At 40.1% G+C, this 9671-nt stretch overlaps 1 protein-coding gene across 3 annotated transcripts in view; it reads right to left on the bottom strand.

Annotated features, from left to right (window-relative positions):
- Positions 1 to 3834, bottom strand: part of LOC138060068 (placenta-specific gene 8 protein-like) — a 16228-nt gene extending 12394 nt beyond the window's left edge. Inside the window, exons 1-2 of one of the 3 annotated variants that reach the window (XM_068905762.1) lie at positions 3683 to 3827; positions 2382 to 2469 (exon numbers count right to left, since the gene is read on the bottom strand). The gene's annotated coding sequence lies outside the window, so the exon portion shown is untranslated. Of the gene's footprint in view, positions 1 to 1546; positions 1571 to 2381; positions 2470 to 3682 lie in introns of those variants that run through there. The other 2 variants (XM_068905763.1, XM_068905764.1) reach the window with 2 other exon arrangements.
- Positions 3835 to 9671: the final 5837 nt, after the last annotated feature.

The raw sequence follows: 9671 nt of genomic DNA, 5'->3' as shown, positions 1-9671 counted from the left end.
CGTGATGCGGCTGTTGAGATGTGCGGCTTACCTCCTTTACTACCGGCATATCTTAGCTGTTATGGAGGACACTATCATAACAAGAAAGGGTGTTAAAAAGTTGCTGCATGGCCTGAAAGTCCAAAAAGCTCCAGGTCCTGATGGAATAACACCTTGCGTTCTTTAAGGACAGTGGATTATGCAGCCTTTGTGTGGGACCCTTACACAAAGACATCGACACGGATGGAAATGGTTCAGCGAAGGACTGCTGGCTTCGCCCTGAATAGATATCATAATACATCTAGTGTCAGTGATATATTACAGCAACTTAGGTGGGTGTCACTTCAGGAGAGAAGGATGGTGGTGCGGCTGTGTGTGTTTGACAAGATTCAAAAGGATATGGTGGACCTGAGAACACAAGAGCCTTTGCTCATAACGACTAGATCTTCCAGACACCTTAACTGTAATAGCTATAAAGTCCCCTTTTCTCGTGCTTCATATCATCAAATGCCTTTCTTCCCGAGGACAAGTCGCGATTGAAATAAAATACCAGATTCTGTTGTACTGGCCCCATGTCTAGAAGCCTTCAATAACCGGGTGTGGGACTATCTTCTTGATAGACGCTGATTAAACGTTTTCTAAATTATAAACTCTCACTTGCACAGACACTGTTTGGTTTTACGCTTGCACGGCATTCAGTTGCATGTTAATACCTGCTTTTCTTATTTCTTACACTGCACGCTCACGAGAATCTTCTTATGAGAAGGAGGTGGGCGCACGGTAATAAGAAAAAGAAGAAGATATTGCATTCCCCTGCTTAAGTAACTGCCGAACAACAACAACAAGGTTTACTTGTACCGTGTAAAGGTAACTAGCTAGCTAAATAACAAATAGAGGAATTAAAAATACAAACAGTAGCTGGTCTCCCAAAATAACTAAAAAGCTAAACTAGATGGGATACCACCATTTATTAATTGAACCAATTTACTTCTTTCCCCTCGATTCCATAATATGAAAGTTTCCTTAGTAGGATGTCATGATCTATTGTGTCGAATCACATTAATGTATGGAGTTGGTTATGAAACTCGACAAGCCTTTTGGTTTCATGTTTTTGTCTGTATTTTTGGCCTTGAAGGTGCATAAAACACACCCTCTTTCGGAGAAGATAACCAATGAAATCTTTCTATTAAATTGTGCGCAACTAGTTTGCGAACCCGTGCGAAGCGATCGAGAAGGGAAAGCAAAAGATTGTGCACAGTCACGGTCAATTCATCCTTCCCTATGACAACATTGTTCTCGCTTTTGAAGATTTTGAGGTTTCAGAACCAGTCCCTCGATTAAATATGGTCGAATGCCTTAGATAAATCTAAAACTATGAAAATAGATTAGTCCCGAGAAAGTCTGTTGCTATTAACATTGACGTTTCCCGAGAAGGGCTGTTGCTAGTGACAACTTGAGCGGAAGTCGTCCTCTGAATCAAGTGACCGATATCGCCACAAAAGTAAAAGTAAAGTAAAGCAACCATATTTAACGTCGATAACTCGTAACAGTAATTCAACTGACAAACCTGAGGTCGACGGTGCGCTCATTTTACTCCCCCCTCTCCATCAGTGCTCCGTTTTACGGGTATTTAAAGCTACTTAGCTACACGGAAAGGAAAGAAGTCGAAACAAGGTCGAAACATTGACGTCAGAAGAATGAAAAGGCTCGTTTTAATCAAAGGAAATTCCACATCCACAATTTTATTCTTGTGTAGACTTTATCTTCAAAGGTGTTGTTCCGCAAAAAGGACTTTATGAAGTCATTACAATGAAGAATGGTCATATATTGACGTGTTTAAAAGTAATGGTTCACTTCATGAAACCTGAGGTGCGCTGGCGGCTTTCAGGCGAAACTCACTACCAGTATACTGAACCAACATGTTATGCCGGTACAAGTCTCAATACTACCAAGTTCCGCTTTGCCAGCGCTATCTTAAAGTCTAGGCAGAAGTTATAACTGTGCAGGTGATTCCCTTCAAAAGATTCGAAGCACATCAGGTGACACTAAGATCGTTTTCGATTGACTTAGTTAAGGATCTCTAATGTTTTGAGCTAAAAAACGGTTCTCGATTAACCAATAAAGTTGCTAGTTGCGAGAGGTGAATTCAATGAACCAAGGGCGAAGAGATGTGTTGGTGTCTAACTAGAAAACCCAGCGGTTTACTTAGATACTAAGCATCTCAATTCATGTTGCGTAATTTGTATTTTGCTATGGTAATATGATTTGTAACGTACTGAAAAACAAAATCACTTTTTCATTATAACCTGATGTAAAAAAGTGAAATGTGAATGAAATGTATTGTATTGCATTTTACCTGGGCAAGTAAATCAAAAGACAGTATAAAAAGAAGTGTACGATACCTGAATCTTTCTGTTTCAGTTATGGAACTTCAAACTTAGTAGTCCTTATTGGAGTAGAGCCTGCAGGCACATTTTCTTTTGTTTAAAACTACATGAAAAAGAGGCTTAAGGGTCAGAACAAATTACCATCATACGACAGGCGCTATGTTGATGATACTTTAACTACCATGAAGGATGAGGTTTCTGCCTATTCTTTTCTGCATGCTTTGAATGATCTCCACCCATCGATTAGCTTTACTATGGAACTATCAACTGAGAACACTCTCCCTTTCTTAGGCATGGTCCTAAGAAAAGACGGTCAGAATATTACGACTAGTGTATACGTGAAACCGACCAATACGGGTCTATTGTTACATTATAATAGTCACGTTGATAATCGTTATAAGAAATCCTTAATTATTACCATGCTAGACCGAGCTTTAAAGCTATCATCTAACTGGTCATTATTTCATGAAGAGTGTAGCCGCCTCAAGACCTTATTCCTACAGTTGGCATATTCTAAACATGTTGTTCACTCTATGATCTCCAATTTCATCACATCCAAACAAACACCAGCACCTCCACGCAAATCTACATCTGACCCGCAATCAGTACGAATTGTTCTACCGTTCAAGGAACAAAAATCAGCTGACTCTGTGCGCAAGCAGTTGAAAAATCTTGGTGAGCTGTTAAACATCGACTTATGCCCAGTCTTTATTTCTCGAAAAGTTGGAGAAGATCTCAAACATAAAGAAATCAAGCCCGCGTTGATCAACGAACAATCAGTAGTTTACAAATTTGAATGTGGCTGGTGTGATGCCAGCTATGTTGGTTACACGCGTCGACATCTCTACCAACGGATCGATGAGCATAAAAGATCTGGTTCGATATTCAATCACAGCCAAAGTCAACATCAATCAAGAACAATAACATCTGACATGTTTCGCATTCTTAAGAAATGCTCATGCAAATTTGATTGTCTTGTGTATGAAATGTTCCTCATTCGCGAGCACAAACCGTATCTGAATATCCAAAGTGACTCGATAAAGGCAAAAATTTTTACCTAGCCTCTAGGGACTTTGAACTTAATCTTGAACATTAATATTCGAGTTATCTGTAAAATATTATATTTGACCTGATGATGGTGTCATGAGGACACCGAAACGTTGTCTTTAATAAGTATGTTTCTGCCCGTAATTTTTGTCATCAAATCCTTTACATTATCATGTTTGATAGGACTTCTCAAACGAAACAAAAAAAGAAGGGGATACATTTTTTACGCAAGTAAATCAAAAGACAGTATAAAAAGAAGGAGACGATACCTGAATCTGTCTATTTCAGTCTTGGACTTCAAACTAAATTCCGAACTTGTTAATACGCAAGAATTTAGTGAGGCGAGCACTTTCTAAAGGTAGAGCACGAGGACATGCCATACAAGGGAAAGTTTCATTCTCGTTCCGAAAGCGCCGCGGTTCTTTTGGCCAGCGCCACGGCGCTGGACAAAAAGGCTCTGGGAACGAGAATTTGATCTCAGCTCCAACAAGTAGTTAATTCAAAATGGCCAGTAACGGTCACGACAGACAGAAACCAACATGGCTGAACATGGGACTTCGGTTAAAGGAATAGCTCAGTGATATTTATTGTCCTATAACTAATTTCCTGTTTAAAACTGAAATGGTTGTTCATGCATTAAAATACCGATGCTCGTGAAGTTTTCGTTGCGCCCGTTTCGAGCCGCACAATTTTGGTAAATGTGCCAATCCCCGATACATTCATCTTTTTTCCAAGCCTTGTATCCTTTCATTACATAAGGCTAGCGGATGAGTCTTTGAGAATATGCCCAAAAGGATAAATACATGATCGATATAAAGCATTTCGCAATGGTGGTGTTCACTGTGTAGCGAATGTGAACAGTCTTACTTTCAGTGGGCATCATTTATCGTATTCGTTGCTCAGCATTCCTGAAAGTGCCCAGGCTAAAATAACCAACCACCATACTGGAGAGCAAATCGCCCACTGGGACAGCCATCCAAAACAAAGAATATTTAAGTTAAATTGCCTTGTTTTAGATGTCCCAGTGCTCAATTTGCCCTCCAGTATCACAGTTTTTGTATCATGTGATCGGTAGCTTCAAAGGTCCCATAGCGACCTCAACTCCAAGCTAAGATCGCGATTGTCTTTGGCTTGGACGGTTCAGTGTCTGAGTTACTGGTGCCACAGTTCCATACACCCTCCTCTTAGCTGCCTCAGTTCCATAAAGAAAATCCCAGGTATCTACTGGGGCAACAAAGAATGATTCCATCTACTTTGCTTTCAGTTGAAGAGCCCTTCGACAAGCCTGAAGAGGTCATATGATTCAGCTTTGTCATACAATCACGCAATGTTCAAGGTTCGTGTCACGCCAGTCAGTGGAGATAAAACGGAGAATCGTTAGACAATCAACACCCTTCGCTGATAGATATATAGCCACATTTTGTCATGGCGTATGAGCGATTGAAAAAGAGTGAGTGAGTGTCTGCCCTAACGACAATAGGCCCGCAAAGCGTGCTTGCATGTAGGTTACTGCATTGCAGCTACAGTAGCGCTTCATAATTCGGCATAAAGTTTATACTTCTAAGTACGTCTCATATATGTTAAGTTGAATTGTGGAATGGGTATGAAATGAAAGTTAGAAAGATCATCGCAGTTAGAAGAACCGTGACTTAAGCAGTTGTTACATCACGGTATATAAAACGGCCCCGTTCAAACATTTATCACCGAAGTTGAGGTGAATATTGTGCTTCAGAGCTCGGTAAATATCCACCACTTTTAGCGTTACTGTGGTGATTAATTGTTTTAGCATATACCACACCAGTTGAATACTCAGTCGATTGAAAATTTGCTTTATTTTTAACAATTCACCAACCGAAGCGAACGGGGAAGCCATTTTGTTATTATCCGTTTGCTCAGAGGCGAATAGCACTTGTTAGCCGATCAGAATGCGCGGAAAGCACTATTCACTTGGGTGGTGTAACTAATTCACTATTAGACAACGAGTTCGAGTTTTCTATGAGTTAATAGATACATTAAAATACGATTCTGTTCCTTCGTACTCGCCTTCTTTGGTCAATAGAACAAAAACAATTTATTGCCACTAACCAATTAAAAATCATCATTCCATATTTTGTTGCTGCCTTTTTCTTTTCTGGAATATCATCGTTAATGCGCTTGTCAACCTCTTCTTCAGAAATATTGGAAAAACGATTAAAAGAAGCCGCCATCGCTTTGTCGGTTTTGTTGAAAACGCCGGCTTTTCCTTTTGCTATTCACTGCCTATCACTTAAAATATAGCGAGCCCATCAAATTCTTGATAGTATGTGAGTGGATTTCTATAATGCTTCTATAATGATATAATTACATAGGCGGATTATTGAAAGTTCTCAGCGCTGATTGCATGGTTACCAATTAAGTGATTATTACGCGACAATCACCTAAGTGGTTTTTCGTAATGGTTGCAAGTCGTTTTGTCGAGGTGACAGACGAAGAAATTAATTGTTTTAGGGAAAAGGCGTATTTTTCAAATAATCACCTATGTAATTATACTAAAACCATTATTCACCTCAGACTCGGTGAATATCGGTGACACCGATATTCACCTCGCCTTCGTCGAATAATTGTTAAATAGTTGCAACTATCATTTACTATCGTTGACTCTCTCTCAAGTTTGCGATCAAATAGTTGATGATAGTTCGTCTAAATCACGGAATGTCCTCCGGTGTTTCTCACCGAACGATGCTCGTGGTCAGGTTCGTGTTCAAACGCGCGAAATAATTGGAACTATCATGAATTATCATGACTGTCTGAATGGGGATTTTGAATCAAAGCTCATAATGAAAAGGACCGAAGGGCGTGCATGAAATCACGAAGGGAGAAGAATGGCGTGAACCGTGACATAAAGTTCCGGAATTTTTTACGGTTCTCGTTGAACAGCAAATGTGCATGAGTGCCTATTTTTCTATTATTGCAACTGTGGCAGGTAAAATGTGCGCCCGGCTATGCTGCAACTAATTTGGCATGAACAGCGTTGACAGTGGGAAAGAAAAGTGACAAAAATATCGTATGGTCAAGTCGATCACATGACCTCACATTTGGCCACTGTCAAGTCGTCGTTTTGAGTAAAAAGGTGAAGAAATCATCAGTACCAAGAGCAGTTCCAGTGGGGGGGAAGGAAGATAACGAGTTCAAGATATGTTTCTGTTACAAGAAACTTTTCTCTACCGTGACGGTCTCTCTACATCTAGGTGTGGTGTACTCATGGATGCTGATGGGGGCACTGAACTCTGTCACCGGGGAATAGCAATAATCTCTTTCGCTTCATGCTACTGAAAGGCAGATAATTTCCCGCCGTATGGACTTCTGTTGCTCCCTAATTGTACTGGTAAATAACATTAGTTTTCACGGAAAGTAGTCAGATATCAAAACACTTCAATTTACTGATATGTGGACTTAAATTTACATAAAAACCAGTTCATGCGCATGAGTAACCACTGAATTCAAACTCGAAATATACTGGCTTATATGTTTCTTCCATAATGCCGGCCAAATAATATATTCTTCTGTTTTAATGCTAATGACCCTTTCTAGCCTCGCTACGTACGACGGTCAAATTTCAAAAGAATATTTCTTTCAAAATGAGGGCAGTAGGTCTAATTAACATAAATAGAAAAGAATGTATAGATTGCCATTTATGAAAGTGGTATATGATAACGACCATCCTAAGCCTTTCCGTGTTGATCGTTGGTTGGTTGAGCAAAAGTTTGCTTTAAAAAAAAAAAAGGATTTATATAGCGCATTTCCTATATGCATATTCAAATGCGCTTTACAAGTTGTCGATCTACAGGTGAGACCGGACCTCAGCATATACAGGCGCCGCTGGTAGCCGCTATCAGTCTTAATTTAATTCAATCATTGCCAAGTGGACATCTTACTCGTTACGAGGGATTGCCAACACACAGCGATTTCACCCAACCAACTCATGAGTGAATGAAATGAGGCCTGACCACAACACCGGGAATTACATACAGATTTACAAGCCCAGTGTAATGAACGATTGGTTATAACTGTTTAGACATGAGCGAGATATGATTTTTTTTTTAATTCAAAAAAAAAGTTAATGCTTTGTTTGCAGTGAAAGTGCACTAAAGGCTATCAAGCTAGTTCACAGGCAACGCACTTTTTTTAATAATCTGAAAAAAATAACTCAAACTTAACAGAAAAAGGAGACACCCACCCTAAGAGTGGTATAGTTGAATCGGTCAGAAACACAGGAAGGGGACATGAGAGACTTAAAATCCAAAAGATACCAGGGGAGAATGCCCCCGAACCCCCCTAGAAACTTTTTCGTTATTTTGGAAATCGGTCATTATTTACCCTAGATCTGCCGCTGCTCAGGTGAAAAACCACTGTTTAACACCACCCAGTGACTCTTTTCGTGCATCATGTAACAGATTAATTAACACAAATCAGATTTAATAGGGGTGATAAACAATCCGCGTTTTGTATCCTTAATAATACCGTTTACTCAACAAGGAAAGCGTGAGTACAAAATTCCCCCAAAAAATGAAATTTTTCTGACCAGACAGAGATAAAAACCTGAGATTCAATCATTGGTTTGTTTAAATCCGATTAAAACGGGTGTTTATTAGCGTTCCGTAGTTTTAAAGAAGAAATACGTTTGTCTTAGGGTGCTTTCCTTTTGTCAGACCCGGCAGTTCGCAAAAAAAATGCAACAATTTGAAGAAACACTTACATGATAATCTCTCGCATTGTTCTGCCGGGCGTATTTATCATCGGGAGTATTTATCATCCTCGAAGTGTGTTAGAGGGCGTTGAAGAGTTATTTTAAAATGCCCGGTCTGGCCGGTCAGTTCTGTCTAATGGAAAGCGTCCAAAGTTTACCAAACAAAAAAAAAACTTTATGTTTTCTTACTTCAGATCAAATTGCTTTAGTGGAATTTCGAGTCGCAACCTTTTCAGTGAGAAGAGTATCGAATACCTAAGTACCTAAGCCCATAACTTTATGTATCGCGTGGGATTCTTTGAAATGCCGCAATTTTAACGATGGCTTTAATATTTTATCAAGAAGCAGCAAATCGTCGTTACTGGAGTTTTTCCAAAGCTTCTGTACAGAATCTTGGCAGCAACGATCGTTCACGCAAAGCTCGCGCAAATTTTGCGCTTGCGCAGTAGAGAGTGTCTCTAGCTTTTGCGCCGCCTGAACGCTGGAGTGGCCGAGACAAACAGCAATTAATTCTCCTCAAGCATTTCAAAGCGTGGGCTAATCCTGAAATAGTTTAAGCACAATGCGTTAAATAAAGTAACGAATTAATTACCCTAATTAAGTGGCTTGGCAAAGACTCCTCGATCATGTAAGGTAAGCCAATAAATATTTCACTTGTTAATAATACCTTTTCATCGCCGATCAGCCTGCCGGAGGAGAAAAACCTGTCGGAAGAGAGTAGAGAACCAACAAACTCAACCCACATACGACGCCTTTAATTTTATGAGAATTGAACACGCGCCACATTGGTGGGAAGTGAGTTTTCTCACCACTGCGCCAGCCGTGCACCCACATCACTCAAAAAGAAAGCGAAACTTTCCCTCAGCAAACCATCTGGTCAAACACTAACATACGTACGCTCAGGAGAAAATAAACAGGGAAGAGAGGACATCCTAACCCCTATATACATACTCTTTTCCATAGGTTATATGTCTCAAGTTATTTTTAGATCGACTCCCACGTTGTACAGACCCCAAGGGGACTTGCTAACAGCCATTCATATGGCCAGAACGAGTTCTGCGCGGATAGTCCACGCTCAGAGAACACATTCCGGCCATATGATAGGCTGTTGCCTATTCCCCGTGGGATATGTACAGCCTGCTAGTCGATCTAAAAATAACTTGAGACATATAACCTATGGAAAAGGGTATGTATGGGGGACGCCCTTTCTTCCCCCTCAGTTATTTTATCTTGGTACGCCTTAAAACGCTGCCTAGTGAGGTTACAAAAAAAAAGGTTTGCTTAGTTAAATGGTATTTCAGTGACTGTGAATCTCACTTGGCACGCAATGTTTCAGCTACGGCACGGGTTAAGCCACCAATTCTTGCCGACAGACGCCTTTGGGCATCATACTGACCTCCTACACCTAACTTTTTATTGTTATGCCACAACCGGTTTCGTTTCATCATTTTACAATGATAAAAGACGATTTTCATTCACGCTGAAGAGAGTAATTTTGTTTGAAAATTAAGAGTTCTTCTCCTCCTCTCGCG

The sequence above is a fragment of the Montipora capricornis genome, chromosome 8 (assembly GCF_036669925.1).
Source record: "Montipora capricornis isolate CH-2021 chromosome 8, ASM3666992v2, whole genome shotgun sequence".
Classification (NCBI taxonomy): Eukaryota; Metazoa; Cnidaria; class Anthozoa; order Scleractinia; family Acroporidae; genus Montipora; species Montipora capricornis.
The sequence above is the reverse complement of the archived record's forward strand: the minus strand, read 5'-3'. Positions and strand labels throughout refer to the sequence as shown.